This window comes from Haliotis rubra, unplaced genomic scaffold (assembly GCF_003918875.1).
Source record: "Haliotis rubra isolate DU_JTF1 unplaced genomic scaffold, ASM391887v1 Scf607, whole genome shotgun sequence".
Taxonomy (NCBI): domain Eukaryota; kingdom Metazoa; phylum Mollusca; class Gastropoda; order Lepetellida; family Haliotidae; genus Haliotis; species Haliotis rubra.
Window position 1 is genome coordinate 42,670 of NW_025767310.1, and position 20,777 is coordinate 63,446.

The following is a 20,777-nucleotide window of genomic DNA, read 5'->3' on the forward strand; positions in this document are numbered from 1 at the left end:
CTGTGAATGTGAAGAACTGTATATCACTGAATACCTCTGTGTGTCCCGTGATTGTGAAGAAGTGTATAACACTGAATATCTCTGTGTGTCCTGTGGATGTGAGGAACTATGTATCACTGAATATCTCTGTGTGTTTTGTGAATATGAGGAACTATGTATCACTGAATACATCTGTGTGTCCTGTGAATGTGAGGAACCATATATCACCGAATACCTCAGTGTGTCCTGTTAATGTGAGGAACTTTGTATCACGAAATACCCTCTGTGTGTCCTGTGAATGTGAGGAACTGCATATCACGGAATACCTCTGTGTCTTATAGATGTGAGGAACTATTTATCACTGAATACCTCTGTGTGTCAAGTGAATGTGAGGAACTGTATATCACTGAATACCTATGTGTGTCCTCTGAATGTGAGGAACTGTATATCACTGAATACCTCTGTGTGTCCTGTGAATGTGAGGAACTATGTATCACTGAATACCTCTGAGTGTCCAGTGAATGTGAGGAACTGTATATCACTGAATACCCCTGTTTGTCCTGTGGATGTGAGTAACCATGTATCACTGAATACCTCTGTTTGTCCTGTGAATGTGAGGAACTGGATATCACTGAAAACCTCTGTTTGTCTTTTGGATGTGAGGAACTGTATATCACTGAATACCTCTGCTTTCCTTGTGGATGTGAGGAACAATGTATCCCGGAATACCCTCTGTGTGTCCTGTGAATGTGAGGAACTGTGTATCACTGAATACCTCTCTTTGTCCAGTGAATGTGAGGAACTGTATATCACTGAATACCTCTGTGTCCTGTGAATATGAGAAACTATGTATCACTGAATACCTCTGTGTGTCCTGTGAATGTGAGGAACTGTATATCACTGAATACCTCTGTGTGTCCTGTGAATGTGAGGAACTGTATATCACTGAATACCTCTGTGTGCCCTTTGAATGTGAGGAACTGTATATGATTGAATATCTCTGTGTGTCCTGTGAATGTGAGGAACTGTATATCACTGAATACCTCAGTGTCTCCTGTGAATGTGAGGAACTGTATATCACTGAATATCTCTGTGTGTCCTGTGAATGTGAAGAAATGTAAATCACTGAATATCTCTGTGTGTCCTGTGGACGTGAGGAACCAAATATCACGGAATACCTCTGTGTCCTGTGAATATTAGGAACTATGTATAACTGAATACATCTGTGTGTTCTGGTGAAGGTGAGGAACCACATATCACTGAGTACCTCTGTGTGTCCTGTGAATGTGAGGAACAATATATAAGCGAATACCTCAGTGTGTCTTGTGGAGGTGAGGAACTATGTATCACCGAATACCTCTGTGAGTCCTGTGAATGTGAGGAACTGCATATCACGGAATACCTCTGTGTCTTATGGATGTGAGGAACTATGTATTACTGAATACCTCTATGTGTCCTGTGATATGAGAAACTGTATATCACTGAATACCTCTGTGTGTCCAGTGAATGTGAGGAACTGTATATCACTGAATACTTCTGTGTCCAGTAAATATGAGAAACTATGCATCACTGAATACCTCTGTGTGTCCTGTGAATGGGAGGAACTGTATATCACTGAATATCTCTGTGTGTCCTGTGGAGGTGAGGAACTATGTATCACTGAATACCTCTGTGTCTCCTGTGAATATGAGAAACTATGTATCACTGAATACCTCTGTGTGTCCTGTGAATGTGAGGAACTGTATATCACTGAATACCCTCAGTGTGTCCTGTGAATGTCAGTGATTGTGAGGAACTGTATATAACTGAATACCTCTGTGTGTCCAGTGAATGTGAGGAACTGTATATCACTGAATACCTCAGTGTGTCCTGTGAATGTTAGGAACTGTATATAACTGAATACCTCTGTGTGTCCTGTGAATGGGAGGAACTGTATATAACTGAATACCTCTGTGTGTCCTGTGAATGTGAGGAACTATGGTATCACTGAATATCTCTGTGTGTTTTGTGAATATGAGGAAGTATGTATCACTGAATACATCTGTGTGTCCTTGTGAATGTGAGGAACAGCATATCACGGAATACCTCTGTGTCTTATGGATGTGAGGAACTATGTATCACTGAATACCTCTGTGAGTCCTGTGAATGTGAGAAACTATGTAGCAATGAATACCTCTGTGTGTCCTGTGAATGTGAGGAACTGTATATCACTAAATACCTCTGTGATTCCTGTGAATGTGAGGAACTGTATATCACTAAATACCTCTGTTTGTCCTGTGAATGTGAAGAACTCTATATCACTGAATACCTCTGTGAGTCCTGTGAATGTGAGGAACTATGTATCACTGAATACCTCTGTGAGTGCTGTGAATGTGAGAAACTATGTATCACTGAATACCTCTGTGTGTCCTGTGAATGTGATGAACAGTATATCACTGAATATCTCTGTGTGTCCTGTGGAAGTGAGGAACTATGTATCACTGAATACCTCTGTGTCTCCTGTGAATAAGAGAACATATATATCACTGAATACCTCTGTGTGTCCTGTGAATGTGAGGAACTGTATATCACTGAATACCTCAGTGTGTCCTGTGAATGTCAGAAACTGTATATAACTGAATACCTCTGTGTGTCCTGTGGATGTGAGGAACTATGGTATCACTGAATACCTCTGTGTGTTTTCTGAATATGAGGAACTATGTATCACTGAATACATCTGTGTGTCCTTGTGGAGGTGAGGAACCACATATCACTGAGTACCTCAGTGTGTCTTGTGAATGTGAGGAACTGCATATCACGGAATACCTCTGTGTCTTATGGATGTGAGGAACTATGTATCACTGAATACCCTCTGTGAGTCCTGTGAATGTGAGAAACTATGTATCACTGAATACCTCTGTGTGTCCTGTGAATGTGAGAAACTATGTAGCAATGAATATCTCTGTGTGTCCAGTGAATGTGAGGAACTGTATATCACTGAATACCTCTGTGTGTCAAGTGAATGTGAGGAACTGTATATCACTGAATACCCCTGTGTGTCCTGTGAATGTGAGGAACTATATTTCACTGAATACCTCTGTGTGTCCTGTGAATGTGAGGAACTGTATATCACTGAATACCCCTGTGTGTCCTGTGAATGTGAGGAACTATATTTCACTGAATACCTCTGTGTGTCCTGTGAATGTGAGGAACTGTATATCACTGAATACCTCTGTGTGTCCCGTGAATGTGAAGAACTGTATATCAATGAATATATCTGTGTGTCCTGTGGACGTGAGGAACCAAATATCACGGAATACCTCTGTGTCCTGTGAATATTAGGAACTATGTATAACTGAATACATCTGTGTGTCCTGGTGAAGGTGAGGAACCACATATCACTGAGTACCTCTGTGTGTCCTGTGAATGTGAGGAACAATATATAAGCGAATACCTCTGTGTGTCTTGTGGAGGTGAGGAACTATGTATCACCGAATACCTCTGTGAGTCCTGTGAATGTGAGGAACTGCATATCACGGAATACCTCTGTGTCTTATGGATGTGAGGAACTATGTATTACTGAATACCTCTATGTGTCCTGTGATATGAGAAACTGTATATCACTGAATACCTCTGTGTGTCCAGTGAATGTGAGGAACTGTATATCACTGAATACTTCTGTGTCCAGTAAATATGAGAAACTATGTATCACTGAATACCTCTGTGTGTCCTGTGAATGGGAGGAACTGTATATCACTGAATATCTCTGTGTGTCCTGTGGACGTGAGGAACTATGTATCACTGAATACCTCTGTGTCTCCTGTGAATATGAGAAACTATGTATCACTGAATACCTCTGTGTGTCAAGTGAATGTGAGGAACTGTATATCACTGAATACCCCTGTGTGTCCTGTGAATGTGAGGAACTATATTTCACTGAATACCTCTGTGTGTCCTGTGAATGTGAGGAACTGTATATCACTGAATACCTCTGTGTGTCCCGTGAATGTGAAGAACTGTATATCAATGAATATATCTGTGTGTCCAGTGAATATGAGAAACTATGTATCACCGAATACCTCTGTGTGTCCTGTGAATGAGAGCAAGTGTTTATCACAGAAGACAACTGTGTGTCTTGTGAGTGTGAGGAAATGTATTTCGCAGAATACCTCTGTGATTCCTGTGAATGTAAGGAATTTTACATCACTGAATACCTGTTTTGTCGTGTGAATGTGAGGAGCTATGTATCAATGAATACCCTCTGTTCGGCCTGTGAATGTGAGGAACTGCATATCACGGAATACCTCTGTGTCTTATGGATGTGAGGAACTATGTATCACTGAATACCGCTATGTGTCCTGTGAATGTGAGAAATTATGTATCCCGGAATACCCTCTGTGTGTCTTGTGGATGTGAGAAACTGTGTATCACTGAATACCTCTCTTTGTCCAGTGAATGTGAGGAACTGTATATCACTGAATACCTCTGTGTCCTGTGAATATGAGAAACTATGTATCACTGAATACCTCTGTGTGTCCTGTGAATGTGAGGAACTGTATATCACTGAATACCTCTGTGTGTCCTGTGAATGTGAGGAACTGTATATCCCTGAATACCTCTGTGTGCCCTTTGAATGTGAGGAACTGTATATGATTGAATATCTCTGTGTGTCCTGTGAATGTGAGGAACTGTATATCACTGAATACCTCAGTGTCTCCTGTGAATGTGAGGAACTGTATATCACTGAATATCTCTGTGTGTCCTGTGAATGTGAAGAAATGTAAATCACTGAATATCTCTGTGTGTCCTGTGGACGTGAGGAACCAAATATCACGGAATACCTCTGTGTCCTGTGAATATTAGGAACTATGTATAACTGAATACATCTGTGTGTCCTGGTGAAGGTGAGGAACCACATATCACTGAGTACCTCTGTGTGTCCTGTGAATGTGAGGAACTGTGTGTCTTGTGGAGGTATATATCACTGAATACCTCTGTGTGTCTTGTGGAGGTGAGGAACTATGTATCACCGAATACCTCTGTGAGTCCTGTGAATGTGAGGAACTGCATATCACGGAATACCTCTGTGTCTTATGGATGTGAGGAACTATGTATTACTGAATACCTCTATGTGTCCTGTGATATGAGAAACTGTATATCACTGAATACCTCTGTGTGTCCAGTGAATGTGAGGAACTGTATATCACTGAATACTTCTGTGTCCAGTAAATATGAGAAACTATTTATCACTGAATACCTCTGTGTGTCCTGTGAATGGGAGGAACTGTATATCACTGAATATCTCTGTGTGTCCTGTGGACGTGAGGAACTATGTATCACTGAATACCTCTGTGTCTCCTGTGAATATGAGAAACTATGTATCACTGAATACCTCTGTGTGTCAAGTGAATGTGAGGAACTGTATATCACTGAATACCTCTGTGTGTCCTGTGAATGTGAGGAACTATATTTCACTGAATACCTCTGTGTGTCCTGTGAATGTGAGGAACTGTATATCACTGAATACCTCTGTGTGTCCCGTGAATGTGAAGAACTGTATATCAATGAATATATCTGTGTGTCCAGTGAATATGAGAAACTATGTATCACCGAATACCTCTGTGTGTCCTGTGAATGAGAGCAAGTGTTTATCACAGAAGACAACTGTGTGTCTTGTGAGTGTGAGGAAATGTATTTCGCAGAATACCTCTGTGATTCCTGTGAATGTAAGGAATTTTACATCACTGAATACCTGTTTTGTCGTGTGAATGTGAGGAGCTATGTATCAATGAATACCCTCTGTTCGGCCTGTGAATGTGAGGAACTGCATATCACGGAATACCTCTGTGTCTTATGGATGTGAGGAACTATGTATCACTGAATACCTCTATGTGTCCTGTGAATGTGAGAAATTATGTATCACTGAATACCTCTGTGTGTCTTGTGGATGTGAGAAACTGTATATCACTGAATACCCTATGCGTGTCCTGTGAATGTGAGGAACTGTATATCACTGAATACCTGTGTGTGTCCTGGGAATGTGAGGAACTGTATATCACTGAATACCTCTGTGTGTCCTGTGAATGTGAGGAACTGTATATCACCGAATACCTCTGTGTGTCCCGTGAATGTGAAGAACTGTATATCAATGAATATATCTGTGTGTCCTGTGGATGTGAGGAACTATGTATCACTGAATACCTCAGTGTGTCTAGTGAATGTGAGGAACTGTATATCACTGAATACATCTGTGTGTCCTGTGGATGTGAGGAACTATGTATCACTGAATACCTCTGTGTGTCCTGTGAATATGAGGAACTATGTATCACTGAATACATCTGTGTGTCCTGTGAATGTGAGGAACCATATATCACCGAATACCTCAGTGTGTCCTGTGAATGTGAGGAACTTTGTATTACGAAATACCCTCTGTGTGTCCTGTGAATGTGAGGAACTGCATATCACTGAATACCTCTGTGTCTTATAGATGTGAGGAACTATGTTTCACTGAATACCTCTGTGTGTCCAGTGAATGTGAGAAACTGTATATCACTGTATACCTCTGTGTGTCCAGTGAATGTGAGGAACTGTATATCACTGAATACCTCTGTGTCCAGTGAATATGAGAAACCATATATCACTGAGTACCTCTGTGTGTCCTGTGAATGTGAGGAACCATATATCTTGATTTCCAACACACACGAAACAAACACGATTTATAGAAAATGTTTCGTTGTTGTTTACAGCAATTGCACGTTTGTTTGTATGTTTATTATTGATCAAATGATTTTCACACGTAATTTGTCCCGAAACACTGACTCTCAGTTATAGCAGTCGGACAAGGGTAATGAATTATACCAACCTGCCACGCAGGGTGTCTCCCGATCACGAGGAAGTTGCTCTGTGTTCCTAAAACAGTGGCGGTTGTAATGCAATCTCCAGGTACTACGCTTTTTTTACTATCAGATACCGACTGTAATACAGAAGGTGCACTCGGACGGAACGTGTTGAGGTCGGTGCACTCACCATGAGTCTCCACCATGATGTGAAAAATATTGAATCCTGGTTTGTATTGAAGGGTCAGATATGTCACACAACAAAGTCGAACTGTACAGACGTTTAGTACAGCTAGTATCGAAAAAGCTCTCTGTATAGACCGTTTTGTTCAATGGTTGAAGTGTAGAAAACGACTCAGGTCATAGTTCATGAAACCACTGTGAATCGGTATATGAAGGACGAGTGAAACCAAATAATTCCTTTGAGCTTTGTGGAGTCGGCAATGAGTCCTTTTCATCAAGTTGACCGTTTGTTGATTGACCTTTTATACTGATAGCAGCAGCAATATAAATAATAATGGCATCAATGACAACAACAAAAATAATAATAATGTAAATATATTAGGGGCAGATGAACATCAATAGATGACAGATGCCTTGCTGGTCCCCCTCCGCGGATGCTATCTGACATGACCTGATGACTGGACCCATACTGGACGGGATTGTGTTTAGAAGAAATATATGTTATTGTGTCTCATACCGATTTACAAGCTAAAACGGCATCCGTCGACCAGGTCCATGACACACAAGATTTCGTTTGATATCAAAATAATGTACTGACTAAAAGTATTACATCTACACATACATTCGATACACACGCATATGTACATACAATAAATATAGCCCACAATAAAACGTGATGATACATACGAGTACACAGATAAATTTAAGAAGAGATGTGACACTGAGGACGTCTGTACAGTGTTTCAAGGAGTGTGGCGAGTGGTTTAACATATTATTGATTAGACACATTACCTGGCCGACTGGTAGACGTTGCAGAAAACCTTTTTCTATGGATTCTACGTAATTCCAGAATTCATCCTCCACAGTACTATATCTAAATAGTTTACAAATTCTAGCATCCAACGGAATTCTTGGTCGAGCAAATCTTCTCAATTTCAAGCGGCAGAGTGTCACAACGTAACTTACTCAGGATGCTCCGGTGTGTTGTGTCCTGACCTGATGACGGGACTGTCGGGCTTTAACACGTTTCCTTGTTGTGTCTTGTGTCAATCACTGCATGTTTCAGCATGATCCATTGATCGGTTTTGAAACTACTGATCACTGTAAGGAGTGTTGTTGTCTAGGTGTAACTGATAAACAGACTAAGGGGTGGCTAGTGTGTGGTGTTGATCACTGTAAGGAGTGTTGTTGTCTAGGTGTAAATGATAAACAGACTAAGGGGTGGCTAGTGTGTGGTGTTGATCACTGTAAGGAGCGTTGTTGTCTAGGTATAACTGATAAACAGACTAAGGGGTGGCTAGTGTGTGGTGTTGATCACTGTAAGGAGCGTTGTTGTCTAGGTATAACTGGTAAACAGACTAAGGGGTGGCTTGTGTTTGGTGTTGGCAAAGTGTGTGAGTGATTGTGTTTGTATAATCTGTACTGGGAGAGAAAAATATGGGATCACATTAAAGCACAAGTGTTCCTTTATTTGTTTCCAGGTTTCTTCACAAGCTATGCCATTCAAGAAAAAACCTGGACAAAAATAAAGGAACACTTGTGCTTACATGTGATCCCTTAATTTTTTTCCCCAGTATATTTCCATTCCTGTTGTGCATTTATCCATGTGAGCGCTTAGAAACGATGCTCCTTGTGTTTATGGTCTTCATCTGTTGTCCCCTAAGTTTGTTTCCAATATCATGACATAAATTATATCGTACATGGAATAGTCATTTCATGTTTTTTAATTTTATACATGAATTTTCAACTCTATATTTATAAGTTCTACAATTTCCCCGTTTACATTTCGATCTACATACATACGTACTTGTGTGTGTGTATGTGAGTGCGCGTGAGTGCGCGTGCGTGCGTGTGTCACTATAGTTAGCCTCAGTAGGTATAAAAGACCACTTGATGTACAGTTCTTATAACTAAGTTAAGTAGAAGGACTGATGTGAGACTGCTGGTGCATGCCATTGCGTTTCAGTTGGTCACGGTCATAGTTGCTGGACGAATTATTTAGCAGACCACCGTCCTCTACCAGGAATATGTCCGAGTTCGCGTTCGACGTCAAACATACAAACAAATAGACAATCAATAGTTGGAGGACAGACCGGTCTAACTCTAACGGATTAGATCAATTGCGGATCGATTCTTCGATACCCTCTGGTGGTTACGTCAAATCGATATTCAAAATCATTTTGTGAACCGTTCCAGTCTCTGTTTAACTGAACAGAACTTGTACGAGATCTGGATAATTCCATCTGTGACTGGTCCGCGACTGTTTACGGAAAGCGATATATAACGGAATGTGAACAACAAAGCAATGATATGACGTTCAACAATCGCATAAAGAAACAATTGTGACGTCACATTTCATTAATTAACCAGAGTCTCATTGGGGATTCTCTAACAACACCTTGTCTGGCTCTAAGAAACAAGTTGACTGCGAATTCGCGGTTCGCCGCGCACGGGTGACTTCATGTCTGTCAATACTTCCATATAACAACGAGCACGTCGCCTCAGAAATGGTGTTAAAAATACATCGCAGTAGAAAACGAAACCCATCGGAAACTGAGACAGTGATTTTTCTATCAGTAATCAAGACTATCTGGCCAATGACAGACCTAGAAAGGTAAGGGTTAAAGGCATCCACTTCCTGTGCAACATGGTCACAAGTGATGCTTTTCTGCAAAGGACCTGAGATGATATTGCGGAGATATTGATGACCAGGGTGCCGTTCCACTAACCGATCTTATCTAAGATCAATCTTAGCAAGTTACGCCAATTTTACAATCGCCTTAGCTAAAAGTTACACCCGTTCCACTAACCGATCTTAGGCCGATCGTAGCCGGTCCCGATCTTACGATCCGATCCAAGCTTAGATCGAGACTCTTTCGTGCGAGAGATAGAGGAATGCGAGGCACGCGTTATCTCCCTTTGCATAGTCTAGCAAATCATAGAAAGTAGTTTACGAACCAACTGAGTGAGTGAGTGAGTTTAGATTTACGCCGCACTCAGCAATAGTCCAGCTATATGGCGGCGGTCTGTAAATAATCTAGCTAAGATGCATAGCGTTCACTAACATGAGCGTTCATGTTAGTGAACGCTATGTATCTTAGCTATAAATAATCGAGTCTGGACCAAACAATCCAGTGATCAACAGCATGCGCATCGATCTGCGCAGTTGGGAACCGATGACATGTGTCAACCAAGTCAGCGAGCCTGACCACCCGATCCCGTTAGTGGCCTCTTACGACAGGCATGGGTTATTGAAGTTCAATATTCTAACACGGTCCTTCATGGGTATTTTTCCAACCAAGTGTAAACGTGGAGAAAAAACCTAGAGCAAAATATTAGGGTACTGAGCACCTTGGTTTCAGGTGCAAGTGCGTGAGAACGCTGGGTATCAAGCATAATGTAATAATAATAATTGCATATTTATAGTGCGCCTATTCCACATCAGTGGGCATGCTCAAAGAGCTGTGTACAGATCTATAATTTACACGAGAATATTTACAGCCGAGATTATAAGTAATATACTGAGAACAGGTTTTAAGTCTGTCAATTGTGTCAGAGCTTTTAATATGGTGACCTCCCATTACGCAGACAGCCAGTTCGCAGACACCTTAAAACAACAACATTTATGGTTCAGTGAACAGATTATCTACTACCTGATACCTACATATTATAATGGAATATTCCAAATAAAAAACACAGGAACAAACTGAAGCTATATTATTTAATTTGAAAGATGGACGAAAAGATTTGTATTGCTGCAATATAAAAACAGTTTATTTTTATAAACATTTCGGTTTAACCTTCTAGTCTAACGGGAATCGGCATCATCATATTGAAAACATAAGCTTAGCTATTAGAAATTGCGACACTGTTCTATCATATAAATGAAATAAAGACAAATGTGAACCTAAATATTATTCATATGGACTAAAGAAGTTATATGTTTTGCACACAATATTAATATATATATATATGAGACGAGTGCACTTAATTACGATTTATTTAGAATTGATATTTAAAATATGACGCATCATGTTAATGTGGCCATGGATGTGAAAATATTTTCAAATACTTACTTGAATGTCCATTGTATACTACTCAAAGACAAACTGTTACAATCTTTAGAAAGTATTGTTAAAATTAGAACAATGATTGGTATTAATTGTATCTTACATGGCAATGCAGGTGTCTCATTTACTGCAAATCAGAATGTTTTCAAATATGTACATATCTATATCTCTCCAACAAAACGTTTTCTCAGTTAACTTCGGTTGCACATATGCTATTATTGGGAGGGGGCTTTTCTATCAATTAACACAATCAAACCTCTCAGTGACAAACCTGTTTTTATATTCGATAGTAATTGATAGTAAAATCAATTTTGAGAAGAGAAATCATTTATCATTTAATCACAACAAAGTTCTATTTACAATCAAACTTCTCAGTAACGAGCCTGTTTCAGACTCACCCTGCTCTACTCACTGGACTGTTCCATTATACCCGTAGGTGTTACCCTAATTAACCTTCTAGTTCAGTGTCTGTCAAATGGGTGTCTGTCAATTGGGAGATAACCTTTAATATGTGCCTGAACCTTATCAATCAGAATAAACAAGGCGTGACGAGGCTATAACGTATGTAGAATCTGTCAGTGGGCTTGAATAACACGCGGCCTGCCTTCAGAATCCCCCACCAAATATGCGCAGTGAAATCAAGCATATTTGTATCTTTTTGCTTCAGAACATTGTTCACTTCACGGCTGTCCCTATTCTTAACCATGACGTTGCAATATTGTTGTACAAATGTGTCACACCGACTCGCTCGGTTGTGTTCCCATGACGACAGTGGTCAGACTGGCCTGACATTTGTAAGGCTTGTTCAGCGCAGTGTTTGTTTACATCACAGAAATATACAAATTCATTTCATGGGGGACTTTAGGGGACGCTCACGGTGAAATGCTCGCTCTTATTTTTCACATAGAATAGGAAAGCCACCATTTTGGTTTCTCTACGATTGATTTTAGCTATCCTAAGTTGGTCATGAGCAACTTAGACTTTGAATCTTAACTTTACGATTGACTTAGGTAAGATTGGTTAGTGGAACGGTATGCCGATCGTAACGTCACACTAAGATTGGGATTTTAGGGGTTTACGATTGGCATAGGGCTAAGATCGGTTAGTGGAACGGCACCCAGACTGTTCAATCTTTACCAACATAGTGCTCACCGCTTGTGTCAGTAGAAAGATGTTCTCCTTCAATATCAGAACAGGCCGTATAAACTCAGGGTCTGATCCACTGTCAGAAGGTACTGCATCAGCACCACCACCATCATCATCTGCAGCAGCAGTTGTAGCAAAACCTCGCGAAATCTCAAACTTGCTCCACGATTCATCTTTAACTGGGATTTTTCCATCACAAAGGATAAATTTCAACTATTAAGGATCTTTTTAGCATAAAGTCTCGTTTAATTATAGGATTTTTTAAAAGAAATTGTGTTGCTTCACAAATTTTGATTTATATGCGTTGTATATATTAACTTATTTTAATGTATGGTCGAATACATTGATAACTGAGGTTGTTGGTTGATGTTCCCTCAACCGGGGTTGAAGTAGTGTAAAATGATTCTCTCCCTGAGAGGGTACGTAAGACCATGTCATTCACGGTCTAATTAATCGGAACTAATCGTAGGATATGTGTTCGTTTAATTCATGGCTAATTTGCTCAAAATCGCTAACATCTGAAGGGATGGTATGAATCCAGTTAGAGTCCATGCAGGTAGCAACAGTATTGTAAGTCCCCATGGTCTCTAGTATGATGATCTACCTACAGTTGTTTGCGATCTAGAGCCCAGTTTTATAGTGTATTGTTTTATTGTTTTATGATATATTGCTAGTTTTATGTCTTAATCTGTTATAGTCCAGTTATCTTACTGTCCTTTGTCGACAGGTATTTATTTTGTCTACTGTTATTTGTGTGTGCGTGCGTGCGTGCGTGCGTGCGTGCGTGCGTGCGAGTGAATATTTGCTTTTTAAATTGTTGGTGGTAATTATTTGGTGGTAAAAATGATAAGATTGAAACTTTTTCACAGCAAACCGTAGTGTTATTTTCAGAAATACATTGAATACTGAACATTTATATAAACAAAGTTTCATGTCATCAAAGTGCACTTCGGGCCTCAAATGACCCACTTGGTGGGATAAGGGTTAATGAAAGTGTGATGATTAACTAATCTGGACTAGTATCCCAACTCTGGACTTACCGGCTACCCAGGCAACCTGGTTATATATAGTTACCTGCTACCCAGGCAACATGGTTATATATAGTTACTTGCTACGCAGGAATACTGGTTATATATAGTTACATGCTACGCAGGAATACTGGTTATATATAGTTACATGCTAACCAGGCAACCTGGTTATATATAGTTACCTGCTACCCAGGAATACTGGTTATATATAGTTACATGCTAACCAGGCAACCTGGTTATATATAGTTACCTGCTACCCAGGAATACCGGCTATATATACTGAACAGCAAAAGAAACGCAATTCTGGCTTTTTGTCAAGTTTTCGAATAGAAGACAACCAAAATCATGTCTAATCATTTATTCTATAGAAACACTGTCAATTTAACAGCTAAAATTTGCTGTTGACATTGACTTGCAATAAGTTCAAATTGATCACAGTCCGTCAACTGGAGATACCCCTGAACGCGGAAAGTGACAGTCTCTTTAGTAGCGCGTATAGCCACCTTGAGCTTGCACACAGGCCGTGCAACGTGGCCTCATTGAGTTCACTAGAGTCTGAAAGGATGCCTGAGGCAATTGGTTCCGCCCAAACACCAATCTCTATTCCAATTGTGCAAGTGTGAGTGGCTGTCTACCTGCCCCAATCCTCCGTCCAATTTCGTCCCAGAATGTTCAATGGGAGCCAAATCCGCGAAAGAGACGGCCATGGCAAAATGTTAATGTTGTTCTGAGCCAGACAATCCATCGACACCCTTGCTGTGTGAGGGCTGCAAACGTCATTGGCGTTGTTGACGTGCCAAAATTGGCCCCACATATGGCCTTCGGCAGTGGATTCCAGCAGCCCGAAGACGACGCCTAATGGTTTCGCTGGACACTGCTCCCCTTGACCCAAGATCTAAGGCTGCTGTTACTGTTACTGCTTGAGTTCGGTTCCTTAGATGAGTGATCCGGATGAACCGATCTTGCGTATGAGTTGTCACTCGTTGCCGTCCGGTACAGGGACTATTAGCAGCAACCCCGGTTTGCTGATGACGTTGAGCAAGTCGTGTAATGGTGGTAAAATGACAGCCCAATTGTCTAGCTACAGCGGTTGCAGAGCTACCTCCGTGCAACTTTCCAATGGCCATTCCTCGCTGCTCAGTCGTTAGTCTAGGCATCGTTTGTGTGGCGTGTACACCTCCTAGCGTCAATGCTGAACTGTTTTTTTGACACAAACCTTTATAAAGGATACCTCAGAGTGAAATGCATGCTTTCCATCCAGAACCGTCGATGAACGTGCTAAAATTATGGTTTTGCTGCACTGTGTTTGTGCCAGTGTTTTGTATGGACGTCAAATTGCATGACATCTCATCGGTGATCATGACGTCACTTTACCATGAACGTTCCACAAACATGAACGCTTACCTTCATGAAATTTCATTTTTTCGAAACTTAAGTTTCTTTTGCTGTTCAGTAAAGTTACCTGCTGCCCAGGAACACTGGTTATATATAGTTACCTGCTACCCAGGCAGCCTGGTTATATATAGTTACCTGCTACCCAGGCAACCTGGTTATACATAGATATACCATGTGGGTTGATTATCGGGTCAATATCTGGGGTTATTAATTTTTGTGAACGACCTCTCAAGGGGTTGGTTTTACCATATAACCCCCCAAGGGCGGTTATCTGACCAACTCTCGGTGCGATACCGGGAACAAGGCTCGGCTTCGTCTCACCTTATTCCCGGTATCGCACCTCGAGAAGAACTTTTCCCTTGGCAGATCGGGTCTGACAAACCTATGCCTCTACCTCAATGTTTTTGTTGGAAACATCTTCTATAAATGAACAAATACAGAACCATTCAAAATGATTTTTTTACAATATCGGCACACTGCAGTTAATAAATTGGAGCCGGCGGGACCGCCTTCCCCTTTTCCATTCTCCTCAGGGTCACTTGAATCATCTGAAAAATGAAATAGATGTTTATACAGGATCCTCATAGATAGTTTTGTAATGAATAATTTGAGTTACAACAATGATTAATTTCATGATACATTCCCAGAACGTGAACATTACGTTTACCAACAAATTACATTCATCAGTATCAAGCATATTTTTCATGAACATCTCAAATACCAATACACTTTGGGTTAGTACAAACTCTTGACCAATGGAATGACAGTTCAGTCGGTGGACCCCTGTGGCCTATGAGCAGTCCATTTCCCCCTGACCAATAACGTTAAATTTCATTAGAAGAGTTAGTTATGAGAAAGTTTAAAATTTTCCCTAAAATTATGTTTCCACTGGAAGAAAGAAAACATACCTTCTGGAGCCTTGTGTTCCGTTTTTCATCGTACTTCCTCGGTTTTGGGCTTCTTACTGGTGAGAATGCTGCTGACCATCTTCATTTGTTCCCAATTAACTGTTATCTGCGTGAAGGGAGGTAACTCTTGTATCTGCCTGTTATAGTTGGTTTATTCACTCACATAAAAGTAGACAAAACTGAGATCTAAGTTCCAAAATAATACAACCTATGTTTTCTTGAAATGTTTTGTCAGCTCAATACACAATGAGAATGGTTTTGTAGAATGTTAAACTACTGTTTTAGGGAGAATAAAAACCACCCAACTCTGCCCAAACAAGTCCAAGGCCCACCACTGCATGGAGCTGAGGGTCGTCTGCTTCACTAACACATGATATTTCTTTACAACTTAATGAATGACTTGGTCATCATTACATAGTGACCTCAGAAGAATAGTATTAAGAGTTACATCCCCTTACTTTCTGGACAACTTATGTTATTGCAATCAATCCTTATCCACCTGAAAAGAATGGAATATGAACTCATTGTTTGCTAAAAAAACACAGATAATGTTCGAGTTTAAATCATGCCATCTCAGTATAGTATAAATATGTATTTACCAAACAGATAACATGATGTTACCATGGCCCCATATATTTGTGAATTCTCTATCTAAACCAGTTACCAGTATGTTTATGTACTAATTTCCTTAATTATCATAAAATAAAAGTTTTCATTAATTTGTAGTTTTTCAACTTTGGAAAAGTAATAACAAAAAATGCATCTACAATGTTAAGGTTAAATGTTTTCTGTTCAGTTTTATGTTGCTACATACTTGATGGCAGTATACCATACATGTATTGTATGTAACCTCCTACATAACATTGCAACATACTTGATGGCAGTATACCATACATGTATTGTATGTAACCTCCTACATAACATTACAACATACTTGATGGCAGTATACCATACATGTGTTGTATGTAACCTCCTACATAACATTACAACATACTTGATGGCAGTATACCATACATGTGTTGTATGTAACCTCCTACATAACATTACATGTATTGCATGTAACCTCCTACATAACATTTACAACATACTTGATGGCAGTATACCATACATGTGTTGTATGTAACCTCCTACATAACATTACATAACATACTTGATGGCAGTATACCATACATGTGTTGTATGTAACCTCCTACATAACATTACAACATACTTGATGGCAGTATACCATACATGTATTGTATGTAACCTCCTACATAACATTACAACATACTTGATGGCAGTATACCATACATGTGTTGTATGTAACCTCCTACATAACATTGCAACATACTTGATGGCAGTATACCATACATGTGTTGTATGTAACCTCCTACATAACATTACAACATACTTGATGGCAGTATACCATACATGTGTTGTATGTAACCTCCTACATAACATTGCAACATACTTGATGGCAGTATACCATACATGTGTTGTATGTAACCTCCTACATAACATTACAACATACTTGATGGCAGTATACCATACATGTGTTGTATGTAACCTCCTACATAACATTACAACATACTTGATGGCAGTATACCATACATGTATTGTATGTAACCTCCTACATAACATTACAACATACTTGATGGCAGTATACCATACATGTGTTGTATGTAACCTCCTACATAACATTGCAACATACTTGATGGCAGTATACCATACATGTGTTGTATGTAACCTCCTACATAACATTACAACATACTTGATGGCAGTATACCATACATGTGTTGTATGTAACCTCCTACATAACATTACAACATACTTGATGGCAGTATACCATACATGTATTGTATGTAACCTCCTACATAACATTACAACATACTTGATGGCAGTATACCATACATGTGTTGTATGTAACCTCCTACATAACATTGCAACATACTTGATGGCAGTATACCATACATGTGTTGTATGTAACCTCCTACATAACATTACAACATACTTGATGGCAGTATACCATACATGTGTTGTATGTAACCTCCTACATAACATATTTTACAAGAAAAAGAAGATGAATTTGAAGAGGATTTATCACACATTCAGCTATACACATGCCCGTGTTTCATCGAATCCTTCCAACCCATTAAATATGTTTGTCGTTTCACACAACACCCAGCAATATTGAAGCCATATGAAAGGGGCTACAAATAATATTGTTGGGGCCAGTCAAACCAGTGACTGACATCGTAAGTACTACGCAATGTGGATATGATGACATGTTACAACCAACTGAGCGAACCTGAGTACTTTATCATGTTAGTCACATCTTACGACAAACATCCATGTGTTGCTGAAGACCAAACCTCAAGTTATATATTGGGTAATCACAACATAGTCCGTCCGTCCGTCCGTCCCTGCCCCCCTCCCCTCCCTCTCTCTCCCTACATGTCATTTCACACCCGTACTAAGGTCTGTGACGTATTTATGCATAGAAGCAATCATTTATACTATCTCATTCAAAGCATGAAATATATACGTATACACCCTGTAAACAGTTGCTTTAAGTAGCACAATACCATACAAACCTGTCGTTGTGCATCCAGTTTGCCATAGCTGTCTGATGTTTAACGCAGTGGGAAGCAAGGTAAGTACCCATTCTTATCTTCACAAACATATATCATGAACACATGTATTTTCAAAATTTATTACACTTCATTTTTTTTATCACAACTAAACATTCAAGTCAAATGTGATATATCTTCATTTTTCAAGACGTTTCCGACGATGTCGGGATCTTGAGGTTCAGTGAAGCATTCAATTGTGTCAGGATCATCTCTCAAACATTTGTGTCAATTTAATGTGATATGTAAATACAATACAAAATATTATTTTTTCTATTTTCGTATTAATTTTATGTGTACCTATATTAGTACTTGTAACAGCAATATTATTGACAACGTTCAAAAGGGGAATTCCAGAAAATATATTAATAGAAACTTCAGTAAAGGGCCACAAAGTGTATCGTTTTCAAGGTAGTACAGGGATGGTCAAAGAAGCCTCAAAACGCAACAAACAATTTCGATTTCATATAACATAATAGCCCCAATATTTCCATACACCTCTTTCGATTTCAACTCGACAACTTGTCTGTTACTCGGCATCGATGCCAACTGCTTTGAAGCGCAATGTTGACATAAACGTATCTATCCCCCAAAATAAGATAACGGTACTTTCATAATGCATCTGAACTGGTTTTTATTGGACTACTAAATATTAATAAATTGTTGAAAGTCAATGCAATACATACATGCTATTGCTGATCGGATACGAGGCGCTCCACATCGGTATTTAAGCACATGTTGAACGTGTATATATTCGTCTCGTGCGACTCGTGGTGACACTTTATTTATACCCGTGCAAAGTAATACCGGGCATATCATTTCCGGGAAAGAGTTCCTTCCGTTCCCCCAACCCTAAACCTAACTCTAAACCCAACCCTAAACCTAACCCTAACTTAAATTTTGGAATTTAGTCATTTGTGAGTTCTCTAGTAATTGTTGTGTTAAGTTTTGTTAATAATTTTAGTATATGTATAAATATTATTTGGGATGGGGGAATGGGAGGAACTCTTAACCATTTCCGGTTCGTCGAATTCTGCTAATTAATTAAAGCCGTTATTATTTACACATCCAAAAAATTCAGTGTTACGTGCGATCTTCATATTTTATTACAGCTGTATTTATCAAATGCCTTTATCTTCAAGATTGTCTCCATGCCAGTTTTGACTCGACCCGACATCGAGAAAATAATCTAAAAATACACTTTAAGCTACATGATGATAAAGTAACTTTTTCGGAAGCAAAAATTAAAATTAATGTAGCCGGTGTGAATGACCGATCAGCACAACGGCAGCCATCACAGCCGAGTCGGGAGAGGCGTGGGATGGTCGCTGTGCATTTGGATCCTACTAACATGTATTGTGACGCTTGGCAGAGCTGATTTCGTAATAATTATGTTAAGTATTGCTATTATTGTTTATGCAGATTGTTTATTTGTGGAATAAGTGCACGTTTACGACGCATTGCAGTTTTTATTTTATGCCATTTTCCAACTTGTAAAGCCCGCTCATGGCGAGACGGGGAATCCCGTGACGTCATTAGGAAGCCTATTTATATATAAAGTGTTATCTTTTTAACCCGTACCCCACGCTTGAAATGTATTCTATTAGGATTATTTCGACAGGGTAGGGTTTAGGATTAGGGGTAGGGTTTAGGATTAGGTTTTAGGGTAGGTTTCTTTTCATTAAAAAACATAGGCCTATATTCAAAGGCATAGAATGATTAAAAAAGAATACGGGGGTTACGGGAGGAAGTCTTTCCCATATAGTTTAGGGGGCATTAACATTTTACATGCACCCCATAACCCACACCCACCCATAAATTATGAAGGGTCCCTTAGCGTTAATCAGAAGAATAGGACAGTGGTACGAGATAGTCATGTACATATAAGACACATCAATACATTACAGGCAATTCAATTCAATTTAATTTAGATTACTTCATTATCTGTGAATTTAACTTGCTTAATATGACTACCAATATCCTAATATTTTCGAAAAAGGAACCGCTAGATAGGAGGTAATGAGTATAGCTTTTCTGAGTACAAATACAGATATAGACAAATGCTATGTAGGGCACGATACTTACCAGATGACCAGTTTGCTTCAAAATCCACTCCGGCCTGGAACAGAGTCGTCGCAGCTCGATGAGACGTCAAGACATCTCCTTGTCGCAATTCATTTGCTGTAATGGCAGTTTAAATCACGTGGTTTTACATTGCACGTGATTGTTTAGAGCTCGACTTGCACGAGATTCTGGTGCAGGAACGTATTTCGCACATTTATAGTCCGTTTGGGTTCAAATGAGAACGACAAATGATTAAATAACTCGAAATTGGGAAAAATGCAGAAAACATAAGTAAGACAGATGGTCCTGAAACCTCTGTACCCAACAGGATCTGAAATCGGACGTTTTTTTTATTGCTCACGGAAAAAGTTGTTTAGTAAGAACCCGTCATGTAGTATGGGTCATCTCAACTGGCTGTGCTGAGTTGCACAAGAACGTGTGCGTGTGTCTTATCTGACCAACTCTCGGTTCGCCTAACCTTATTCCCGGTGTCGCACCTCGAGAAGAACTTTTCCCTTGGCAGATCGGGGTTGACAGCCCGATGCCTCTACCTCAATGGTTTTATTGGAAACATCTTCCA

At 39.6% G+C, this 20,777-nt stretch overlaps 1 long non-coding RNA gene across 1 annotated transcript; it reads right to left on the reverse strand.

Moving 5' to 3' along the window:
* Positions 1-14,578: 14,578 nt before the first annotated feature.
* Positions 14,579-20,388, reverse strand: LOC124255725. Its single transcript, XR_006892741.1, has 3 exons — positions 20,219-20,388; positions 15,525-15,630; positions 14,579-15,164 (listed from the first exon to the last, which is right to left on the reverse strand). It is a non-coding gene; the product is annotated as an uncharacterized LOC124255725 (long non-coding RNA).
* Positions 20,389-20,777: the final 389 nt, after the last annotated feature.